The sequence below is a fragment of the Periplaneta americana genome, chromosome 3 (genome assembly GCF_040183065.1).
Source record: "Periplaneta americana isolate PAMFEO1 chromosome 3, P.americana_PAMFEO1_priV1, whole genome shotgun sequence".
Taxonomy (NCBI): Eukaryota; Metazoa; Arthropoda; class Insecta; order Blattodea; family Blattidae; genus Periplaneta; species Periplaneta americana.
Genome location: NC_091119.1, coordinates 10,755,049 through 10,781,883, shown reverse-complemented (window position 1 = coordinate 10,781,883; position 26,835 = coordinate 10,755,049). Strand labels below are relative to the sequence as shown.

The following is a 26,835-nucleotide window of genomic DNA, read 5'->3' as shown; positions in this document are numbered from 1 at the left end:
CGATCATTCATAAGTTGAGCTATATTATAATACAAAACTATTTAATTAAATTTAAGGCATAAACAATTCAACCAGTTGTTAAGTTTAACTTGTGTTCGATTATAAGCGTAAGTATTAAATTTTCTATATCTGTATATATTGTATCATTTTATTACAAAACAACTATTTTTATTACTTACTAACATATTTATTATGAGGCTTATATTTTATTACTAGCCGTACCCGTGCGCTCCGCTGCACCCGTTAGAAATAAATATAAAGCAATTACGTAATTAAAACAGGACATTTTATCCAGGGAACATTCGTGTTTGATAGAAGGATAAATCGTTTATTATGTTACTTAATTTAAATTGAATTAAAAAAATTAAAATGCGATCATTTTGATCCAGAGACCACTCATTTGGTCATAAAAATTATTTTAGGAAATACAGGAAACGAATATACAGAATAGCCTATCAAGTTTTCTGTGCATAAGAATCTATTTTAATCTTACCTGTCCTCAATTCACTCAGAAGTTACTGTAATAACATTATAGCATTATGTCCATCTAGAGAAACTACACTTTCCAATGGTGAAATAATAATTAATTATACAAATCGGTTAATTTAGCTTCCGATATTACTTCATACAAACACAGAAACATTCTCTGTAGGCAATGTTTCATAGCTTTCGATTGTTGTTGTCCAAGGCCCCTTATAGACGAAGTCATTTGTTTTTTAATTCATTACACGGCCTTAGATGGCAGTTATTTTAATTTTAAAACTCATTTATCTCATTAAATATCAGTCCTATCAAAATTGTTCAAGGAATAAAACTTATCGGAAATGATTTGTAAAGAAACTTTTGCTATCTAACATTTTTCACAAAAATCAATAATAAGCGAGATATTTCGATTTATTTAATTCAGGTCCCCTTATAACCCCCCTTTTAAATAAAGTATTTTGAATGCCATATAGCCTAAAATCTAAGTTACAACGAACTTAATTTATATTCCAATTTTCATCGAAATCCGTTCAGCCATTATCGCGTGAAAAGGTAACAAACATCCAGACAGACAGACGTACAAACAAAAATAAAAAAAAGCGACTTTCGGCTTCAGGGTGGTTAATTATATATGTTAGGACCAATTATTTTTGGAAAATCGAAAATTACCAGAAAAATTTCGGCTACAGATTTGTTATTAGTATAGGCCTAGATGTCAGTTTCTCGGGGAATTTTTGAGACAAACATAAATAACAAAAAGTATGAATACTCACCTAGTTAATACTGCTTCATCCATGATTTTATACATGTGAGTGCATTCACATGCTCCGAATTAAGTGCCGTTCTACGTTTAGTAACAATGTTTCCTACATCACTAGAGTTGGAGGTTGGAAATTCCAGTATAGCAAAGGAGAATTTAGTGAAAAGTCCAAAGACTAGTTATCGGGTAGGATGTCGCGAAACCATATTACCAGTAGCTTTCTTTTGTTTTATTCTCACTAGACAAATAACGTGGAAATATCTGATTCTACGAAGCAACATTAATAAAAGACACTATTATGCAAGTTAGGAACAGATGCATTGTAGGACCCACGCCGAGTATTCCATAGAATCCATTATATATATATATATATATATATAGTTTCGATTATTATATCAAGTAGATAGATAGATGGATTTATTGAGTAATATATACATACAGATATTATTTTGTCTAAAATCCAATTGCGCGGGTCTTCTGACCGTACGTGCTATATCAAGTATGCCAACGTAACAAAACTAAAGCATACTACAAACATGTATCATTTAATGAAATCAACAACAATGAAATAAAGCGCATATTAGTCACCCTTGTTATATGATATATTATATTTTACTCAAAATAAAGTTAAAGAAACAAACCAAAGCTAAATTTAAAATTTAAAATATTTTACCACAAATTTAATATGTTCCACGTAAAATACTAATTTTTCTCCATTTATGCTGCATTTTTAGTCCTGGGAAATACTAGTCTTTCCAAAAACACATTTTTACTAGCATTTTTCGTGGACCAAAAGATTGAAATAAAAAAATTGTTGTAAAAATTATAATTTTACCATGGACCTCAGTGGAGATGTTCAGTTTCATTTCCTCCGTTATCCAAGTGATTTCACAAAGTACTATGATACGGCGTTCCTGTGTTTATCATTTAATACCTTGTAATTTCTGATGACATCTCCACATGAGCGCATCTCGTTTACTTTTACATTTCTTCAAACTCATCCCGGAATTACATATTTCGCAGAACATTTCACTCTTAAATAAACCACAATCACATAAAAAAAACCATAGAACATATCTGTAGTCATGGATAAGGCAAGTAAGAAGCTTCTCTTTTTAATTCCATAATTTCAAATTCTAGGCTTACATTTTAAGCCAACAGGAAGAATTTTATCAAATTCTTTTTGATATTTAACCCTAGCATTCGAAATTGCCGCCATGATTAAAATCAAACTAATTCACACAATATTCGTTGGTTGGCAACATAATAACTATATATATCGATAATTTAATTGATCGAAACGGTACTTCCGTTGACCTTTTTTGTGGCTTTGCGTGTTCTTATATTTAGGGTGGGTCCTATAATGCATCTATTCCCGCAAGTTAACATAATATATGCACTAAAGCCAGAAAAAAAGGACATAATACATGAAATATAAAAGTCAAAATATGTGCTATTAAATCTGAAATCTTCAAAATATGCATTATGCATGAATTTACTCTAAAAAACGCCAAAACATGCAAACATGTACGGAAAAAGTACGGTTATTTGGAATCGATAAGGCTTAAATGAATATTTGCTAAGTTTGAGAAGTGTAACTAGCTAATATGAAACAAGCATTTGCATTGAAATCCGAGCTTTAGACATAACATTTTACTTGTTGGGCTAAATGCAACATTACACAACCCGAGTTATCTCGATCCAAGTTAGTCGGCTATTTTTCAGATCTAAATTGCAAAGTCGTCTAAAATGAGTCTACATCGTATTTGATATGTATGCCCAGAGTTAATTTTTTGTTACGTCGGTTTAATCGATTTAGGCTATCAAAGGTTAAGTTCATTCACATTATGAATTCGATTATTTATAGTGGTGCCAAACTTGCAAAAAAAAAAAAGTGTTGTTGTTCTTCCTGACAAGTGTTAGGCCACAAGGCCTGTTACGGTCTTTCATAAAATTTTCCCGCCATCTCTTAGCAGGACGACGCACAGATCTTTGGCCCTGTGGTACATAATCATAAATTGCCTTTGGGAGTCTACTATTACCCATTCTTTCCAAATGATGTTTCCAGTTAGACTGATATTGAACAATGTAATCTAAAACTGGTTGAGTTTTTAGTCCCTTTAAAATTTCACAATTTCTTTTCAGATCCCATTTAGTATAGCCCGCTGTTCTTCGGATGAATCGCATTTCACAAGCCGTTATTCTGCTTTTATCTGCTTTCCTCAGTGTCCATGCTTCGCTGTCATAGCTGAGCATCGGTCGCGCCAGTGTAGCAAAAAAAAAGTATTTTCACTAATCCACTCATTTAGGCGATTAAAGAACTTTCTACCCTTTTCCTTGAAATAGATTTTAGTTCAAACACTCGTGATGCCCCACTTTGATTATTGTGATATTCTATTTACTGACCTAAGCGTTACTTCGGCGCAGAGACTACAACGTGTCCATAATATGTGCGTCCGTTTCGTCTGCAATTCTCCGGGCTGGTCACGTAACACCATCCCTCGAAATGCTGTCCTGGCTCCGTCTAGAAGTTGGTAGAAAAACCCACCGTCTTTCCCTCCTCTTTCATATATTGCATTTTTCCACTCCTATCTTGCGTCCCGTTTTCAAAATTTATCCACCCACCATAATCTAGACACACGATCACAGCATTCCTCAATATTATCCATTCCCTCCCATACTCGTCTTCTTTCAATGTGGTTGTTCCTCTACTTTGGAATTCCCTGCCGAATAAAGTCAGAGACTATCAGACATAAGAGGAATTTAGGAATAGACTAAGGAAGTATTTTTCAAAGAATTCTCGTTAACAATAGTAGTTTTTCAATTTTCTCAATTTTTTACTGGTTATATATTGCGAGATAAATATTTAAATTACCTACCTCATTATTATTTCTTATCATTGTTTATTATTGTGTCACTAACACTACTAATCTAACTTTCATTTTTTACTTTTATTATTCACTATTTCTATTCACTTCCATGTTGTTGTACTGTCTAAATCAGGCCTGCACAAGGTTTGCGCTCTCCGAGCCGGCTCACAGCTCATGAGCGGAATGCAGATATTAGCTGCGCTCTGTATAAGGGTGGACTGGAAGAAGGGGTGGATCTCGTACAAAATATACACAAAAGGAAGTACTATTACGAGTGTTTATGAAATGAATTCCCGTTCAGTGTTTGCAAAACTATCTTGGGCTATTATTAATTAATAAAGAAATATTTTACAGAAATAGTAGAAATTCTATAGGTACTTAAATGTACAATATCAGTTTGTTATATTTGTATTTATCAGTACATCAAAACGAGGTTTTATGCTGTTGGCAGCTGAAAGGAACAGTAGCCTACTCATCGTAATGAAACATCAGTTACAGATGTTCGATGTCTGCCTTTATTAAAGTTGATTATAGAAAACAGTTGCTCACAAATATAAATGTTGAGCCAAACATGGCAATCATTTTCACAGCCAGCCTATGTAGTCGTGGATATTATTGCTAGTGCTTAGTCTTGTAAAACTCAACCAGGCTAGTAGTATTATTCAAACGATCTTTAGTCCTTAGGTCACATTGAAGATCAATAAGGTCCACACCTGTGGAGTAACGGTCAGCGCGTCTGGCCGCGAAACCAGGTGGCCCGGGTTCGAATCCCGGTCGGGGCAAGTTACCTGGTTGAGGTTTTTCCGGGGTTTTCCCTCAACCCAATATGAGGAAATGCTGGGTAACTTTCGGTGTTGGACCCCGGACTCATTTCACCGGCATTATCACCTTCATTTCATTCAGACGCTAAATAACCTAGATGTTGATACAGCGTCGTAAAATAACCCAATAAAATAAAAAAATAAAAAAAAATAAAGATCAATAAGTTCGAGCTGTAAATCGTTAAATGTTGAATGTTACGTTCCGTCTTTTAGATTCCTCCATACTGTACTGTAGCAGTAGGTAAGCAACGTGAAACAGTTACTGAGAATAGGCCTACACACTGCACTCCACTAGATAACTGAGTGGTCGTTTTCCTCTCCTCTACCTATAGCAAGTCTATGTCATTCTGACGTATCTTCCTCTCCGTTTCGGCGAGCGGTAAACACGGCTCTCCCGCTCCGAAGAAGCGCGCGCGCTCGTTGACGCTATTTGTGCAGGCCTGGTCTAGAAGATGGAAGAAAAATCCACCGTCTTTCCCTCCTCTTTCATAAATTGCATTTTTCCACTTCTATCTTGCGTCCCGTTTTCAAAATTTATCCACCCACATAACCTAGACACACGATCACAGCATTCCTCAATATTATTCATTCTCTCCTACCGAACATCCCCATACTCGTCTTCTTTCAATGTGGCTGTTCCTCGACTTTGGAATTCCCTGCCGAATAAAGTTAGAGACTGTCAGACATAAGGCGAATTTAAGAATAGACTAAAAGTATTTTTCAAAGAATTCTCATTAACAATAGTAGTTTTTCAATTTTCTCAATTTTTAGTGATTAAGTATATTGCAAGATAAATATTTAAATTACCTCATTATTATTTCTTATCATTGTTTATTATTGAGTCACTAACACTACTTATCTATAGTTGCGACGCTGTTATTCCCGGCGTGACTCCTTCTCTGCTTACGTCTTAAGAAGTGAAGGCTCTATAAAGTCTAGGTAGGTAGTATCGTTCTCCATTTTTGTTCTTTCGTTGCCGAGCTACCAGACGAGGAATCTATTTGCCACACCGTTAAATATTATAATGTCGTAACTCCTATGATAATAAATCAAACGCGATGTAATTCAGCAAATAATTGAGCGGCAAATAACGTCCTCGTGTGCTTTCTGTGAACGCCAACGAAAGAGCCAAAATGGCGGGCGATTATATTAAGTATTTATCGAGCCTTAGGAAATGCATAACGTCATCAGCAGCGAATCACAAGACGCACACGTTTAAATGTAGCCGACTTGCAACGTGATTGGCTGCCGGAAATTAGAGCGACGGGACTATAACTTTCATTATTTACTTTTACTTTTATTATTCACTATTTCTGTTCACTTTCATGTTGTACTGTCTAAATATTAATGTAATTATTATTGTAAGTGTATTGCATTAAATTAGAGTCTGGGGGGCGGAAGAGAAGGTCTGCTGGTCTTCGCTCTACATTTTAAATAAATTATTATCTCGTGGAATTTGTGCAAGTAACTATATCTAGCGACGTTGGCTTGTTCGAAATACTGACTAATGGTCCCAATTCACTTACAGTCCGCCTTCAGTTCAGGGACTGTCAGTTCAGAACGGCAGATCAAATTGAAGCAGTCCAAACATTATTCAGTCCGTGCTGACAGTGTGATCTAAGAGTAGTGTTGCCAACTCAATTCTTAAAATTCCGCTGTGAAGCCGTGCAGAAACCGCTAAATTGCTATATTGTCAATGTAAAATTTTATTATTTTGCCGCTGTGAGTGCTAAAAATACCCGCTAAATCCCCATATATCAGCAATACAAATTTCATAAATTTTACCCGCTAAACTAACGCCAGAAAACGCTAGATCTAGCGGGAAAAACAGCTGAATTGGCAACACTGTCCAACAGTCCCAGGACTGCAGTTCGACTGTCTGTTCAACACACGCGCACACACACACACACACACACACACACACACACACACACACACACACACTAGGAAATAAGTGAAAAGTTCAATTCGTTGTGAAAATGGTGCGTACCGTCACAAAAACCAGAATTAAGATTGCATTGTTTCTAATGTTGCTGCTTTTGTCAAAAGAAAATCGACTATGGACGAAATAGTGGTTATTAAATCGTGAAAATGTATCGCACATGAAGCTTCTGGAATATCTGCAAAATAATAGCAGTGAAGTTTTGAAAAAAAAAAATTAAGAATGGATGAATAATGTACCGGAAAATTATTGAAAATGATTAAATTTTATATTCAGAGAAAAAAAAAAACAATAATGAGAAGCGCAATCAGTGCTCGCGAAAGATTACTTAGTAGTGACGTTAGGATATTTGAGGAGCTTGGTATCAAAGTTGGACAACTTCACGTTTGCTTTTTTTTACAGGAGAGGTGAAAAACTAGATCCTTGGAAACCAATGTCACCGTTATACGTAATTTTTTTTTAAACATTCTCATGGGTCACAGAAATATTTTTTCAGTCTCAAAATGTGATTAAAATTAATATTCAGGTCGAAATTTTAAGTTCAAAAAGTGGAGTTATCCATCTCTGAAACTAAGTCATGGAGTTGTCTGTTTTTGAAACCAAATAAAGTCTTATTTAAAGTGGAGCTGTCCGTTTTTGAAGCCAAACGAAGCCATATTTAAAGTGAAATTGTCTACTTTTGAATATAAGTCTCTACTAGCTCGGTTTCAAAGCAAATTTACGTAAAACAGTACTTATTCATCCACAAACCGATTATATAAACAATCAGCCATGTTAGATTCACGATGCGTGATGAGAAAAGGTGGTATGAATGTGGGCTTCTCATTGGCTATTGAAGAAATTGTCCTAATTTGAAACCAAACCACAGTGGAGTTTTCTACATTTTGATTCTAAAAATTAAGTGCTATTTTCGCTCTGTTCTGTCCGTTTTTGAGCCTAAATAGTTCCAGAATCGCATTCAGCACACACAATTCTATGAGAAACAATCAATATCACGAAATCGCAAAAAATGGAGTTGTCTAACTTTGATACTATGCTCCTCATTTAGCAACTGGCCGTTCATTTGAAGATTTAAAATTTTCTGCAGTCATCTCTCCACAAGCACTTGGAAAAAAAACATTCCAGAAACATGTCATTTTATATATAGGGTGTTTCCAACCTTTAGTGTCAAAATTATGCAGATGGTAGAGGACTCTCAACTGAGCATTTTGACATAAGGAACCAGTGGTCGGAAATGCACATTGCAGGAACTACAAGGTTTTGAATAAGTAATAAGTTTGAAGAATATTTTTGCAAGCTGCTTTAATTTTTTTACACATATAAACAACTTACATCTCATAGCAACTGTTGATATATCCAAAACAAATCATGACATTTTGCTCCACTCTCTTGAATATCCCTGGTGTCTGTTGTACAATGAGGCAGGCAAGTAAGAATTTCTTGCCCAGATGATTATGGATATGAAATGGGCAGTGTTACAACCACATTATCTCGAAAACAAGATATTTAATATTTTATTTCCAAAACAACATGCACCTCATAGCAACAATTTAGAGCCCAGAGCAGTGTTGTTGAAAGTGGCGACCACCTGTCTCAATACATGCATTACGACGACGAATGACATTTTGTAAGCAATAACAAATATCACCATGGAAGCGTCAGGCAGTTGTTTGTTATGAAACTAAACTTAAAGCAAATACCTTACTATAATAATACCGGACAGCTAGCAGTTCTGCGCGCGAACGACGCTGGTGCTGCTACCTAGACGGCCGGTGTGGCGATACTCGCGAAACAGAAACAAGCTGTAATCAACTGCAATGTACAGGGACATCATTTTATTTTTACTTCAATTTTTATTGTACCTGAGTTTTTGAATGTACTTCACTCCCACCCCTTCTACTAATGAAGTTCAGCCGTCCTCCACACAGATGCAAGACCGCATATACAGTCATAGTAGCCTTACGGTCATAGTAAACAGTACGTTCCAAAAATATGTTCGCGTTTTCCAGTGGCGAACGAGCTTTCAATATTGAATAATTTTCGCACAGGTACTGTCGTCCATTTGCCTACGTCGTATCCCGGTTTCCTCCACCAGCTTTTATTCGCCAGCTAGTAGCTGGGCTGTCTTAGCTCTTTTCTGAGAACATTAATTTCTGTTAGGAATTGGACGTCTACGTAATATTATACAACTGTTTAAATAAAAGGGCCTCGTTAAGTAATTAACTCTCACGTGATTTCCTCCCTTTCTACGACCCTACGACATAACCACTTGGACGGACAGTAGATAGTATGTCTGAGTAATTTTATCTTTTCGGATCGGGCAGAAGTGAAGATTGAATTTACAGTATGTAAGGTACTCTTTTATAGAGTAGGTACAGAATTATTTCAACATGAGTTACTAGTACGAAGAACGAAACTGGTAATCGGGATTAGGTACAATAGTCTATAGTGCGATAATATGCACAAAAGAACTGAAACCTGTATCGAAATGAACGGCCACCATTTTCAAAAATGTGTTTAAATATCCATATTATGATTATTTTTCAATTTAACTTCATTCTCTATATTGTACTCTAATGTGCTGTAGACAGTATATTATACACTGCATAATGAATACGTCCACATGGACAGCTCAGTTCGTGAGTAAAAACACTCGTGAGTAACACTGTACTGTATTTTGATTAAAAAACCTAATAAAAATGATCAAACTCAAAAGCGCAATATTTCCTAGTTTACGTAAATGGATGAACTACTTTTCTTCTCTCCTATACCTAGTAAAGTGATTTGTTTGTATATTACGCCAGTATCATCGAACTCCAGTCGTGGAAGGAGGTAGCAAACGGTGTTGATCCAGAGGTATAGGCAAGTTAATATTAAAAATGTTAGTAAAAATAAAATGGTGTCCGTGTATGTTGTTGCTGGGCTAGTTAATAGTTTTATTAATTAGTGCTGTGTTAAAATGTCAGAGTGTATATGTGCTGTTTATAATTGCTACAAAATTACAGCATTATAAATTGCTCCAAATCGTACTTTCGATTTCCGAGGGATCATGAAACGTGAGTCAACAACATTCTTTAGTAAGCCTAATTCCTTCGTCTTTGTATTGATAGAAAAATACAAATTAGCTTTTTTATTTAGACCTAATAAATGAATAGAAGTTAAAATGTATTGTAAATTTTAAGGTTTTATCAATTTAAGTTTTATTTTTGTCCACATGCCTTTATTATTTATTACAAGCATCAGATTACTATCAATTTTATCTTTGCTGTTGTCAGCAATGCGTATATAAAGCATTATTGTAAATTCATTCCTAATATAAGAATTGATTTTGTCTCACTAAACCAAAGAAAAAAATAGGTAACAATTAATTACTGAAAGTAATATGAAGTATGCAATATTCATTATAATATGCAGCTTTGATATAAGATAATAATTTTACATTAAATATTATTCAACATTTCTTAAGTGTTTCATTATATTATTATTCCACATTAGTAACTCACGTTTTAAACAATAGTCCGAATCCCAGTATGTTAATATTTGAAGAGTCCACTGCAAGAATGATGGATGTCACTTTCTTGTCGAAAATGAACCAAGACTGTCAATGCATAGCTTAAGACATAGAATGTACATAGAGAGTTATATAACATTAACACTGATAGTCATTGCCCAGTAATGATCGGAAAATCTCAGTGAAGCTTTGAGCGCTAAGCATTTTAAACTTTCAATTGCTTCTCCTGCAAAATGTATTCCAGATGACATCCATCATTCTTGTAGTGGACTCTTCATTTGTATTTGTGAACGTAATTTCACGCCGCTCCGCTAAATGTCAGGTCCGCGATATTACGCACTCACGTCAATGCTGGTAGTACACAGCTGTCCGGTATTATTATAGTAGGGTATTTGATTAAAGCAGCTTACAGAAACGTCCCTCACATACACTTTCAAGATCTCGTGACGTCCGAAATATCCATTTCCGACCACTGATTCCTGACGTCAAAATGCTCAGTTTAGAGTCCTCTGTCATATGTATAATTTTGACCCTAAAGGTTGGAGATACCTGTACGAAGCTCTGAAGGCGAAGTAGGCCTATATTGAAAGTAAGTATCGAATAACTACACTGTGCATTATACAAATATTTATTTAGAACCAATCGTACAAAAACTGTAACTGGAATAAAATCATGTTTCTTACGAAAAGCACTGCGAATGTTATTAATTTCATTTTTAACTGTATCTACAGTGTCTTCGTTGTCTACGGTCTTGCAACACGTTACCAATTTTTCATATTACGCTTGTAACTTTCGTTTTCTATTGCTATATGCTTTAGACTTAATGTTCCACAAAGCGGGTAACTGCCGATATAGAGTTAATCAATAAACCTACTCTCTTTCCAGCTAAAGATTGAAGTAAATGTAAATAAATGCACGTGACATAATGGTTCCTGATTGGCTATTGGACGCACAACGCCTCCTAACTCATGCTTGTCATCTTCTTCCTCACATTAAAATAATTCCTTCTAAAATAATAAAATGTATAATATACATGGAATACGAGTGAATTAAACATGCTTATAAAAACACTTTCTTACGATTTAAACATGTTTATATTAGTAGTTTCAGACATTGCGTGTTAAATCACTGTAACGTGTATTATGGTAACGCGCATGCGTAATAGGCATTAAATCCCTCCCAAGGTGACTTGCAGCTTCACAAAGCACATCAGCACAGCTGGTATAACACAGTGCGAGATTCAGTGTTGCCAACCTCAAATAAATTTCTGTAGAATTAAAGAAATTGTCCATTCTTCAAAGAATAACATTTAATCACGAATCTACAGAAAAAGAAAATCCACTATTCCCAGTAGAGAAATAATAAATATTAACCCTCTGTGAGCATTTTACGGGTTAGTTCAATGAATGTGTTGAAATGTCTGCAATATATCAGACGGTGGCTGCCCTGCGTGCTGCTTTGGTAGCTAGCTTGCGTTTGCGGAGTAATATATTTGGGTTTTGTTTACGTTTACTTCAATCTTTAGTTGGAAATAGAGTACTAATAAATGTGTGATCACTCATAGTAGAACTCATTGTTAAAAGCCGAAACTTTTACTAAGCTGAAAGTTCCGGGCCTGCAGGCATTATCTGCGGATGTACGGACATACACACAGTTTCGTGTTATTTTTACACAACTGCAGGTCTAAACCTTTCGACCGCTTGTGTGTATGTCGCCATCTTAACTGAAGGCCAGATCTATCACAGTTCAGAACAGCTGGCGGACTGTGTGTGTATGTGGACTATAAAAGGCAATGGGACCAATGTTGCGAACTGAAGTATGCGGAAAGTCGTCAAACAGTAATTCCAAAGTCGCTAGATTCCTTAATATCAACAGAGGAAGATTTGCAAATCAAGATTTCAGGTATAAACTCCCTGTAAAGTTGATTTGAATAATTTCGAGGGAAAAATTGTTCCGGAGCCGGGTATCGAACCCGGGACCTTTGGTTTAACATACCAACGCTCTACCACTGAGCTACCCGGGAACTCTAACCGACACCGATCCAATTTTTCCCTCTATATCCACAGACCTCAAAGTGGGCTGACAACCGTCAAGCAACCGACTTCGAGTGCACACTGACTCCGTGTGACTTAAATTGTGGTTTTTCTGTTAACGAACAGTGACGTGTATTATGCAAATCAAGATTTCAGGTATAACTCCCTGTAAAGTTGATTTGAATAATTTCGAGAGAAAAATTGTTCCGGAGCCGGGTATCGAACCCGGGACCTTTGGTTTAACGTACCAACGCTCTACCACTGAGCTACCCGGGAACTCTAACCGACACCGATCCAATTTTTCCCTCTATATCCACAGACCTCAAAGTGGGCTGACAATCGTCAAGCAACCATCTTCGAGTGCACACTGACTCCGTGTGACTTAAATTGTGGTTTTTCTGTTAACGAACAGTGACGTGTATTATGCAAATCAAGATTTCAGGCATAACTCCCTGTAAAGTTGATTTGAATAATTTCGAGGGAAAAATTGTTCCGGAGCCGGGTGTCGAACCCGGGACCTTTGGTTTAACGTACCAACGCTCTACCACTGAGCTACCCGGGAACTCTAACCGACACCGATTTATTTGTTTTACTAGTTGCTGAAAAACTCGCTAAATTCCTATTTGAGCAATAGGAAAGTTAAAAGAATTTGTGAGTCCACACCTGTGGAGTAACGGTTAGCGCGTCCAGCCGCGAAACCAGGTTCGATTCCCGGTCGGGGCAAGTTACCTGATTGAGGTTTTTTCCGGGGTTTTCCCTGAACCCAACATGAGCAAATGCTGGGTAACTTTCGGTGTTGGACCCCGGACTCATTTCATCGGCATTATCATCTTCATCTCATTCAGACGCTAAATAAACTAAGCTGTTGATAAAGCGTCGTAAAATAACCTACAAAAAACATAATTTGTCGCCGAAAAATCTTTGAAAGTCGCCAGATTTTAGCGACAAAATCGCTAAATTGGCAACGCTGAATGGAACGATAATCAACAATATAGTAATTAATATGACCTTACGCAATGTGTTTTACTGGCTTAAAGATTCGTTACCTAACGACTGAATAACTTAGGCTATTTATTGGATTGTTTTCTTGCAACCCAACATAACTCTTACGTCTTTGAAGACGTGTAACCAGAAGAAATAAGAAGCAAATAACATGCATGAAATACATTATATAATAGCTAGCACTATAGCGTCCGTGAGTTACGGCGAGACTTAAGGCTGGTTCACAGTAAACCGGGAACGAGAACCAGAATGAAAACGAGAAGCAGAGGACGAGAATATGAAAATTTTCGATTCACAATAAACCGAGAACGTAGACGACTATGCATATCGATATGCATGTCAATAACGATATGTAAAGTCGATATTACGCACTCTGATGTTATTTGTGTATAATTGACCAATGGCGTTCTCTCATGAGTACAAGGCAGCCAACATAAACACAGGTTAACCAACTTCAACTGAAACATTTCATTAGGTACGGTACTATAAATATGCCCATGCATCTTTATTATCACAACCTATTTTAAGTCTACCATAACGTAAAATAATTAGAGAAGAAATATTTGTAATAGAACAAAAATGAACACAACAGTAGTTATTGAATTGAAGCGTGAATATGTAGTGTGTAATACAACCAATACAGTAATAAAACATGATTCGCTTCCGATCGCTGTTCAAAGACGCAGCTATTGAAAGCCACGTATTCTCCTTCATTTTTTCATCTTTATACGAGGCGCGCCGCTTATCGTAAACGTGAGGATTTCAATATTAGAATCTCGCCAAATAAAACTTGCTCCATGATGCACAGCACAGAACAAAATAATGCATAGGTTATGTCACGGTCTTCTTGCTAAAAAATATACGACGACAAAATAGCTTTTAGATGGCAATAGAATGAATCTAGTGGGCTGTGATCGGAAACGTGAACGCCAAAGTTGAAACTTGGCCAACTCTCCGTTCCCGATCCCGGGCTCCGGCAAGCTTTTCGTTAATTGTGATTGCTCACATTTAAATGTGTACATTTTAACAATTTTACCGTTTTCGTTTTCGTTCCGATTCTCGTTTCCGGTTTATTGTGAACCAGCCTTTAACTGACTCGCGGGAACGATTTGTAATACCTAGTGAGCTTTGTGGTCCTTCGTGAGCATTCTCTTCGATGATGAAAATGTAGCCTGCCTGTAGAAATTTCAGTAATTTCACTTCTTTTTAGGTAATAGTACGAATAAATCTATTGTGGTCTCATTGCAGGCGGATTTCCTCTTTCCTTTTCCCGTTCTCCCCCGTTGAATCAACAAATCGTCTGTGAATAATTTGTCCATGCTCTCATCCGTTAATTCCGGTTAGAAGAAAAACATAAGGTGATCGTTATTGCAAAAGTCACGTCCAAACGCATGTGATAAAAGAAATGCTCTTCGAAACGTACCCAAGTTGATATGCTCTTGTACACAATTATTGTCATGCGGCTGAAATTTTATTTTTAAAATGTTGGCGAAAGAATTTCGTTCATAGTTTTCTGCCCAAGGGCAGGTACTTCAATGAAAACCGAGAATTCTCCAATCTTTCCTATTTTCCGCCTTCCTCTTTGTCTCCGTATATGACCCATATATTTTTATGTCGTCTATCATCTATGTGTAAATCAAATTGTTTTTACCAAACCATAGGAATAATTCCCGGATTCAACTGTTGACATTGTGGAGGTGCTGTGGACACCGTGGAACGTGGAAATTGAGTTTGTTTTATTACTCGTAGCACACGAAGTCGTATTCATAGACGAGACTTTGGACCAAAGTTGATTTTGGAAAGTACAAAGTCGCCATTTTCCTATTCACACTCGACACTTTGACGAAAGTAAACTTCGATCGTGACTTTACTTCGAAGTCGCCGAAAATCTAGGCTTAGACTGTGACTTTCGTTCGTGGACATAAGAAAAATGGCTGATATTTAGGAAATTGTTATATTTTTCGAGACGATTGATAACATCCAGAAAATTATTGAAGCTCCCCATGTTTCTCGGCGTATTATTAGACATGTGCAAAACTCTATTAAATTTTAAAGAGATAATGAATTCAAATCAAGATGCAGATTTGAAAAATAGACCGTATTAAATAATATTCACATGTTTCAACATGCACTGATGAATAACAGAATAATAAAAAAGGATTACCTGTTCCATTAATAATACTCTTATTTCACTTCGATATTGCTCTATGGGTATAAGGATTAATGGTTTACTATTGATTTTGTATATTTAATTCTACTCTTTATACGTCTTCACTAGTTCTAGTAGCATGTCTCTTTCATAATCTGTCATTGGTGGCATCTTCTTATCTTTCACGTCTTCACAATTATTTTACATTGAAATAATTAAAAAATGCTGCAACAATCGCTTAACGTCTGCCGATGTTCAATTGTTTCACTGATTTGAGACTCAAAAGATGGCTTTTATAGTGACAGCAGCGAATAGGGATTATAAAGAATGGACACTGAGCGAATTTTCCTGTGTTTTGTTTCTCTGTGCGCCAGCGGCTAGTTCCACTTTCAAGCGCTAGAGGTAGTGTAATCGAGCATACGCTAAGAAAATAATTGAGAATAGAATTAAGGCACAGGATCCAAACATCGCCTACCTTATTGCATAATCCGGTAACGCTTTGCTTCAAATAAATTCAAGTTAACAGCTTTTCCTTATTTCTCAGTGACGAACTAGTTGTAATAATAATATTTTATATTTCAGATATCATAAATTATATTATAAAATAATATAATACATTATAAAATTAAGTATCGAATTCGTTTAATATTTGTATATAATATAGTATAGGTATATGGTTTTACTTCTCGTAAGAGTTTTGTTTTTCCATTTTCAGCGCTATCAAATCATTACATATTTTAATTGTTATTGGGGTCAACGTCTGAACTCTCATTATAAAGGAACTCTAGAGTCTAGACATTACAGTTAATGAAGGATTTATTATTTTATGGATCCAATTTATTTTATTTGAGTACATAATTACCTAGATGTATTAATTGTATGTGTTATATTTCTGCTGTGTCGACTGCTAGCTGGTGTGATGTCAGCGCCAACTCTAGGGAGAAAGCAGAATCTGACGCTCTAGCTGGCTTGAAGGTCATTGAAATCGGTCCGGCTACATCAAAGGTACCGACGCGAAGTGTCCATTCTTTATAATCCCTATTCGCTGGTGACAGTGCCTACTCTACTTCAGCTATTCATTAATTTAATTCGTTTAGGAGGCCATGATTGTGATTGCCAACATTAGAACAAGATCGTCAGATCTCGACTTACTAAAGTCAAAGTCAAATTCTCAGAAGTATTGTCTATGAATAGGACTTTTAACAAAGTTAAACTTTACTACGAAAGTCGACTTTGGGAAGTCTTCAGTCAAAGTCTCGTTCATGAATACGAACCTTAGACATGGCCACTAACACACCTGATTTATCTTCCACACGTATAACCAATACCTAGCAAAAAAACTAATTTCCAACAATTTCAGTTGTTGTCAGTTTTGGGCTCCAAAACTGACGAGTTTCGAGAGAATGATGCAGTATGAATGAAATGTTGCGAAGAGGAATTGATAGACCGTGACAACTTAATAGCGTCTGTAAAAATGTACGTCTGCACAAGTCATTGACCTGTACTTAAAAGTTCCTTGAATAACACACTAAAACTATCGTCGTGTTCTTTTCAAAACTGTTCTCTTTTCTGTTAAATGCCCTCTAGATTAATTATTGTTGACTGAAACGGCATCATGCTCTAAGTTAAATCAAGACGATTATTATACAGGGACATCATTTTATTTTTACTTGCATTTTTATTGTACCTGTATTTCTGAATGTACTTCACTCCCACCCCTTCACTAATGTCCTTGCTCCCGTCAGACACACAAACTTACGGCCGCTGTTGCGTTCGAAGTCTTCAAGCAGTGAAGTAAACACTGCAGTGTATAGTGTGTTTCAAAAATATGGTTGCGTTTTCTATAGAAGAAAGAACCTATATTAAGAAATTATATTGAAGAAACGATAAATTCAATTTCAGAGGATATGATTCGAAATGTTTTTAATAATATGCGTAAAGAATTGAAGCCTGCATTGTAATGAACGGCAACCATTTTCAGCAACTTGTTTAAAAATTCAGATTAGCTTATTTTGAATTGAGGTGGCTAGAAGCAAAGGAATGCTAGTGACATTTGTAATAACATGAGTTAAGTGCATCCAGTGTAAGCTAAAGTATCTAAAATTGTAGTGGCAAAGGGATATTTTAATCGCACCACACATTAAAATTTAAATAAAAATTTCACCGGTTTTACGAAAGCTTAAATATTTAATCCCCATTTTCTCAAAAGTAACTTAAGTGCACTTACAGCTCTTTACTTATGACCCCCTCAATTTAAATGCACTCTCTATATTGTATGTTAACATCAATAATTAATATGCTAAATAAAGTAGACATTACATAACGAACATAGCCGCCTGAAAAGTTGAGTTTTTAGAAAAAAAAAATGTTACTACTCTACTGTATTTTGATAAATTCCGTAAAAGTGATGATCAAACTGAAAATCGTAATATCGTATTTCCCTACAACATAAATGGATACACTACTTTTCTCTCCTCCTATACCTAGTAAAATGATTTGTTTACATATTGCACTAGTAACATCAAACTTCTGTAATGGAAGGGGGCAACAGTGTTTCCGAGTATAGTCAGGTTAATGTTAAAAATGTTGGTAAAAATAAAGTGATGTCCCTGTATTTATAGTCTTTATTTTCCTTTCCGTTTCCGCGTTAGACAGTTCCGCTAAATACAGGCAGTATTCTATAGATGTTAATTCACTGAACCAGGAAAAAATCCCTTATAGACAGTCTTTCGTTTATCGCAGGTATAGTGAGGATCACGTAAGAGCAGTTCCTAAAAGGCTCATTTGGCCGTCTCTTCAGTGTTGCCAACTAATACCAGATATCACCAAAGAGGGTAAAATCACAATGCTACGTGCTAAAATAATAATAATAATAATAATAATAATAATAATAATAATAATAATACAGTAGTAACAATAACGATGTCTTGCTTATTTACCACATCTCATCTTTATGTTGCGAGGTGTTACCTAAATGATTCAATAATTTGTTTATGAAATATATTTTCCTCCTGGACTTCTCGCATATTATGTTGGTAATTAGGAGGAATTAGTATTATCTAATAATACAATTGATATTGTCAGGCAACATGAAATTTATTGCTTTTACTAAAGAGTTTACGATTCATGAGATCTAACCTAAAAATGTATTTACTTACTTGCATTTTCATCAGTTTGCTTTACTGTAAACCGAAATCATTGCTGCCAACATAACAGTTACAAAATAACTGCCAGTTGTAGTATTTGTCAGTATCCGAAATCACTATAATCCACTAGCATATGTAGTAATAGGGGAAAAATGGTTAGGTTTCACTCTTAGGGTATGAAGTAAGCTGATCAGGGCTATACCATTACAGACATGTTTTACTGTGTTACGTAGAAACGAAAAGATAGAGGTAGTCTCAAGGAAGACATTTTAAGGAGAAATTAATTAATTTTACTCTTGGTTAGGAATTTTACCAAATGACAACCCTGGCCGGTCAGAACGTGTAATGAATGGGTCGCGCAGAACATTTCATTGTAGACCAGTAGTTCCCAAAGTGTGGGTCGCGACCCCTAAAGAGCTGAGGATGGTCTCGACATGGTTTCCAAATAAAACAAAAAAGCCTTATTAACAAACATTTGTGTTGTATTTGGAAACATAAACAATATTGAACATTAAAATAGAAAAATAGGTTCAATTGTTATGAAGAAATAATACAATTATATTCCCGTCGCTCTAATTTCCGGCAGCCAATCACGTTGCAGGTCGGCTATGTTTAAACGTGTGCGTCTTGTGATTCGCTGATGAAGATGTTAAGCATTTCCTAAGGCTGGATAAATACTTAATATAATCGCCCGCCACTTTGGCTCTTTCGTTGGCCTTCGCAGAAAGCACACGAGGACGTTATTTGCCGCTCAATTATTTGCTGAATTACAATGCGTTTGATTTATTATCATAGAAGCTACGACATGATAATGTTTAACGGTGTGGCAAATAGATCTCTCGTCTGGTAGCTCAGCAACGAAAGGACAGAAATGGCGAACGGTACTACCTACCTAGACTTTATAGAGCCTTGACTTCATAAGACGTAAGCAAAGAGGAGGAGTCACGCCGGGAATAACAGCGTCGCGACTATAATGTAGTAAATGTGTCTGTTTTTGAGAAAGTAACTTCTCAAATCTGAACTCTAAATTCGATGCACACACTGATATAATTTTCGATTTTAATGAGATTTTTTGCTTTTGTTTCGACGAGAAACTTATTTTACATACATAAATACGAGTTTGCAAATGTTATATAAAATTTAAGAGCTTCTTTTGCAAGCTCGAAGTATTCTTGCGGTCTTTTGATCCAAAACTGATCTAAGCTCTGCGAAAGAAAAATAAAAAGATAGTTTCAACATTCCGTCGGTCGGTACAGTACATATTAAAAGTGACTCTTTCTTTAATATTTCTTTAAACTTTCGGCCAGTTGAAAGAACTGTCTAAAAGCAGATTGATTATCTTCTTTGTGGCTATAATATTTTGTCTGGGTGCATGTAATGTTTACCTTATCATAACTAATATCGAGTGAATCTTAACATTACAACTAGACAACGTTGCTTAAGCGCGTATGGTTCGAATTGTTCTGGGCAGCTAAAAAACTGCGAGCTGCATGGAATAAGTTGCATGAGAAGGGGTAAAGTAGGCGAGCTTTGATAATAGTACAAAGAAAGCTGCCTTTGTGCTCGCTTTTGAGGTCGAGGGGCTTGCGGAAGGGAAGAGTCTCAACAAAGATCCTACGGTCATAGTGGTATAGCTTTGTATAGTTCGTTTAATTCCTCGTGTGCAGTTCGATGACGTCTTTGAACGCCTACGTAACAGATCTACGACTTTTTGCCCAAACAACTCTTACTATTTCCATTCACATGTTGTTTAGTTGCCACATTCCTAGCGACCCTCGACCGCTCAGTGACTCCTGCTTCAGTTTATTCGTAAATATGGCAACTCTGTCTCCACGTGTAGATGAAGGGAAGATGCCAGTTTTCAAAACGAGGTTTGTAATTGATTGTAATAGGCGAAGACAAGATTTCTATCGTAGTAAAGAAAGATTTTTATTTATGACAGCCAATTGGTCAGAGACGGTAGAGGGCCAGTTTGCGAAGTTTTCTGTGAAATTACTCTCTAGGACATACCTGCAGTCACACCTGTGGAGTAACGGTTAGCAAGTCTGGCCGCGAAACCAGGTGGCCCGGGTTCGATTCCCGATCGGGGCAAGTTACCTGGTTGAGGTTTTTTTCCGGGGTTTTCCCTCAACCCAATATGAGCAAATGCTGGGTAACTTTCGGTGCTGGACCCCGGACTCATTTCACCGGCATTATCACCTTCATCTCATTCAGACGCTAAATAACCTGAGATGTTGATCAAGCGTCGTAAAATAACCTACTAAAAAAAATACATACCTGCACAAACAGCGCTTAACGAGCGCGCGCGCTCCTTCGGAGGGGGAGAGCTGTATTTACCGCTAGGCGATTTTTATTTTATTTTATTGGGTTATTTTACGACGCTGTATCAACATCTAGGTTATTTAGCGTCTGAATGAAATGAAGGTGATCATGCCGGTGAAATGAGTCCGGGGTCCAGCACCGAAAGTTACCCAGCATTTGCTCGTATTGAGTTGAGGGAAAACCCCGGAAAAAACCTCAACCAGGTAACTTGCCCCGACCGGGATTCGAACCCGGGCCACTTGGTTTCGCGGCCAGACGCGCTGACCGTTACTCCACAGGCGTGGACCCGCTCGCCGAAACGGAGAGGAAGATACGTCAGAATGATATAGACTTGATATAGGTAGAGGAGAAGGAAACGACCACTCAGTTATCTAGTGGAGTGCAGTGTGTAGACCTATTCTCAGTAACTGTTTCACGTTGCTTACCTACTGCTACAGTACAGTATGGAACATAACATTTAACGATTTAAGGCTGGTTCACAATAAACCGGGAATGGAAACGACAACGAGAACGGAAATATTTAAAAAATGTATTTAAATGTGAGCGTTCACAATTAACTATTGTGAACGCTCACCTTTAAATATACTTATTTTAACATTATTTCCGTTCTCGTTTTCGTTGTCGTTTCAATTCCCGGTTTATTGTGAACCGGCCTTCACAATTCGAACTTATTGATCTTCAATGTGACCTAAGGGCTAAAGATCGTTTAAATAATACTACTAGCCTGGTTGAGTTTTACAAGACTGAACATTAGCAATAATATCCACGACTACACAGCCTGGCTGTGAAAATGATTGCTATGTTTGGCTCAGCATTTATATTTGTGAGCAACTGTTTTCTATAACCAACTTTAATAAAGGCAGACATCGAACATCTGTAACTGATGTTTCATTACGATCAGTAGGCTACTGTTCCTTTCAGCTGCCAACAGCATAAAACCTCGTTTTGATGTACTGATAAATAAACATATAACAAAATGATATTGTACATTTAAGTAGCTGTAGAATTTCTATTATTTCTGTAAAATAAATATTTCTTTATTAATTAATAATAGTCCAAGATAGTTTTGCAAACACTGAAAGGGAATTCATTTCATAAACACTCGTAATATTACTTCCTTTTGTGTATGTTTTGTACGAGATCCACCCCTTCTTCCAGTCCACCCTTATACAGAGCGCAGCTAATAGGGATATCCTGAATTAGCACCAATAGATAGCGCACGTGTACTATGAGGGATGCGCTTTGCGTGTGCATTTGTTTTTCGGTATATAAACATTGAGGATATACGTACTGTATTAGTATATTAAATACTCTTAAAAACAACTAAAAACGGCAAATTTTTGTTATGTTCCTATATGTAAAAACCAGGGAAAGCTTTTTGTCTTCAATCAGGTCCCGAAATATTCTGAATATATGCTTTAAATCTTTAAAAATATAAGTAATAAAATTGGTCCTCGAAAGTGCTACCTATTAAATAAAAGTAACTACTTCAAGTAAGGAATTGTTGACTATAGTTTCATTTTGGAAGAGGAAAAAGAAAAATTAATAAAAACATATGCAACCTCGACAGCGAGCTATGTTAGCTTAGATTATATGCAGTAGTTGTAGGAGTCTCCGAATTTTACGCCTGCAGTAAACTCTCGATAAACTGGAATGTTTATTATCCAGGACGATCCCTAGTGAAATCCATTTCGTGAATAATGTTTTTAATGTACTGTACCCTAATTATTAGAGCCATGTTTTAAGTTCAAATTTTCAAAATCATCACACACAGTATTCGAAACTGCATGTCCTTAACCTACAAAACACACTACTAATCGTGATACTGTTGCGTTCATAATCATCCTATTAAAAATTGCATTTGATCTTTCTGCAACTACAGAAAAAATACAGAATTCAATCTCGATAGTCTCTTCCCTATAAAAAAACACATTGGTGGCTGCATATCCTGTTTTTAGCGTACGGTTTTTAAATACTAATTATTAGGGAGGGCAATATTAACTTTCGACATATTTCCTATTTTTTTTTATTTGTGCATATTGTTCTCAGAGTTCTCGTTTAGGTTCATGAACATTCAATTTACTCGTATTTATATTCTGCATACTGCAGATTTCCCCACCCATCTCGGGGAATCGCTCAATATTATACAGGTTTACGTTATTATTTATTGTAAATTAAATTAAATTATGAGGTAAGAAAATATTGAATTATATTAAATTATAAACAGAATGTTGAAAACTATAGAGGGATTAGTATCCTCAACACATGTTATAAGATATTTAGTAGGATTTTAAATGAAAAATTAAAAAAACATGCTGAAACTTTCCTTCTGGAGTGTCAAAATGGCTTTAGAAAAGGAAGGTCATGTGTAGATCCATTATTTAGTATGAAACTATTGTTAGAAAAAAGAAGAGAATTTAATTTAGAAACCCATATAGCTTTTATTGATTTTGTGAAAGCTTTTGATAAAGTCCGAAGAGACCTTTTATTCGACATATTACAAGAAAAAATATTCCAAATTTGCTATTGCAAAATATAATAGAAATCTACACAGACAGCAAAATAAGTGTCAAATAAATAACTGTATATCCGAAAGAAAATTAGTTAATAATGGAGTTCGACAAGGTTGTCCACTATCACCAACTTTATTTAATATTTATATAAATGAAATTATTTTAAAATGGAACCAAATCTACACATCAGGAATCAAAATAACCAGTGCTCTAACATTAAATACCTTACTCTATGCCGATGATCAAGTCATAATTTCCAGTTCAGAGGATAATTTACAAAGAGGATTGTATACATTAAATAAAATATTAAAAGATTTTGGGATGGAAATTTCAGCACAAAAATCAAAAGTAATGGCATTTTTAGGACAAGACCCAGTCAGAAGTAAGATAATACACAATAACCAATGCCTCGAACAAGTGCAAAATTTCAATTATCTGGGTTGTGAAATATCTTATCAAAATGAAAAAGATGTGAACAAGAAAATTACCAAATTTACACAAATTCTAGGAATAATAAACAATGCATTAAAAGCTAAATTAGTACAAAAATCTACAAGAATAAAAATATATAATACATTAGCATTACCCACCCTTTTATACGGAAGCGAGATTTGGTCATTAAAGAAAAAAGACATGAACAGAATCAAAGCAACGGAAATGAAATTTTTGAGGAGGACAGCAGGATTTACTCTTTTAGACCGAAAAAGGAATGAAGAAATTTTAGAACAATTATAAGTAGAGTCAGTAGAAGAAAAAATCAGCAGATACAAATTCAATTGGCTAGATCATGTAAGAAGAATGGAAAATTCAAGAATCCCAAAAATTATGATGCAATATAAACCTAGAGGACATGGTCGACCAGGAAGACCTTTAAGAAGACTGCTAGATGGGGCCGAAACAGGTCTACAGAGGCCTAATTCGTGAAGGATAATGATTAAATTATACTAGGTTATACAAAATAACTGTAAATATAATTTTGACACACACAGAAAACCAACAAGCGGGAAAACGTAATCAACTGAGGCATCTGACAAAACATAGCCCTACAACATGTTGCGCCGCATGCGCCATCTGACGGTAAAACTTCGCGTAAGATATCCCTATATCTGCATTCCGCTCATGAGCTGTGAGCCGGCTCGGAGAGCGCAAACCTTGTGCAGGCCTGCTCTAGGAAATTGAACAGAGTTCAAGCAAATGGGAAAGCAGTGAGGGTTTAGTAATTTTCTCCACTTCTGACATAGTTCCAAAGCAGTTGTCAATATTTATGTCCTATGTTTACTGCCCATATACAGGAATTTGATATCAAAATTGCCCAGTCTAAATACTGCAGCTATATAATTTAAATTTAATTTAATTGAACAAAAACACGTCAGTTTAGATATTCAGGGGGCGGGGGGGAGTTTAAAACCAGTCTTCATTTCATATTAGATTTCACCTCCAGCTACTCTACTTTGAAATTGTGATATTAAGGGGGTGATGGGTGAAATTTCTATTTTCTACATTTTTAAAACTACGCCCTTGATTTTTGTACACATGATCACGGTGTGATAGATAATGATGTGGTGAAGTTTATTTCTATGAGTGAATTAGTTTCCGAGTTATTAACAAAAATATTCTGAAAAATTTGCATATTTCAAAATGAAATGTGTAGCTCAATTTTTAAGTAAAATTTTTTAATTTTTTTTTCTTGCAAAACCAGTGGCATATTTAGAAAAACATCACACATCAGTTTTCCTATATCTTTATTATAGAACTAGCCGTACCCGTGCGCTCCGCTACACCCGTTAGGAATAAATATAAAGTAATTACATAATTAAAATAGGACATTTGATCCAGAGAACATTCGTGTTTGGTAGAAGGATAAATCGTTTATTGTGTTACTTAATTTAAATTGTATTAAAAAAATTAAAATGCGATCATTTTGATTCAGAGACCATTCATTTGGTCATAAAAATTATTTTAGGAAATACAGGAAACAAATGTGCATAAGAAGCTATTTTAATCTTACCTGTCCTCGATTCACTCAGAAGTTACTGTAATAACATTATAGCAATATGTTCATCTAGAGAAACTACACTTTCCAATGGTGAATTAATAATTAATTATACAAATCGGTTAATTTAGCGTCCGATATTACTTTATACAAACACAGAAATATTCTCTGTAGGCTACCGTATGTTTCATAGCTTTCGATTGTTGCTGTCCAAGTCCCCTTATAGACGAAGTCATTTGTTTCTTAATTCATTACACGGCCTTAGATGACAGTTATTTTAATTTTAAAACTCATTTATCTCATTAAATATCAGTCCTATCAAAATTGTTCAAGGAATAAAACTTATCGGAAATTATTTTTAAAGAAACTTTTGTTATGTAACATTTTTCACAAAAATCAATAATAAGCGAGATATTTCGATTTATTTAATTCAGGCCCCCTTATAACCCCCCTTTTAAATAATGTATTTTGAATGCCATATAGCCTAAAATCTAAGTTACAACGAACTTAATTTATATTCCAATTTTAATCGAAATCCGTTCAGCCATTATCGCGTGAAAAGGTAACAAACATACAGACAGACAAACAAAAATGTCAAAAAAGCCATTTTCGGTTTCAGGGCGGTTAATTATATATGTTAGGACCAATTATTTTTGGAAAATCGAGAATTATAAGAAAAATTTCGGCTACAGATTTATTATTAGTATAGATAGATAGGGAGCAATTTTTATAACCACTGCATATCTAAAAATATAAATTTTCCATTGCCACTATAAATATTTCATTTTTTATTTCAAAAAGTATTCATTTCATCATAAAACCCATGCGCTATTTTGTTAATCATAGTGTATAGAACATGCAGTAAAAATTTCATGTTCCTAGCATCAAAATTATAACAGCCTTTATATTTCGAACCTGACGAAATGTGCTGAAAAAAAGTGTGAGGAAGCAGCTTGTAAAATTGCATGTAATTGAAGTTCAAGGATGCAACCATTTTTATACTGCGTAATTTTTATGCTTTCGAGCGCCGTAGAGCATTGGAACTTACTCAACATATAAATAAGAGATTGTTGATTCATTTTTACGAAAATGCAATTTTTGACTGAAAATAACCGAAATTTCACCCGTCACCCCCTTAAAATTTGAAAGAATATTCAATTGTTTGTACGTAACTTCTGTGGCATCTTGAATTGCATCAAGAACTCTATTCAACAGTGAAATACAACGTTGGTAAAACTGTTGTTAATAAGAAAGTGTTTCGCTACTTATTAGATGTGGAATATTGGGAAT

At 35.5% G+C, this 26,835-nt stretch overlaps 1 protein-coding gene and 1 non-coding gene across 2 annotated transcripts in view; one reads left to right on the top strand and one right to left on the bottom strand.

The window, feature by feature from the left end:
* The window catches only part of LOC138695791 (ethanolaminephosphotransferase 1-like), a 121,828-nt gene that overhangs the window by 22,537 nt on the left and 72,456 nt on the right, over nucleotides 1-26,835 (top strand). The window lies entirely within an intron of this gene.
* Nucleotides 12,339-12,410, bottom strand: TRNAN-GUU (transfer RNA asparagine (anticodon GUU)). Its single transcript has one exon. It is a non-coding gene; the product is annotated as a tRNA-Asn (tRNA).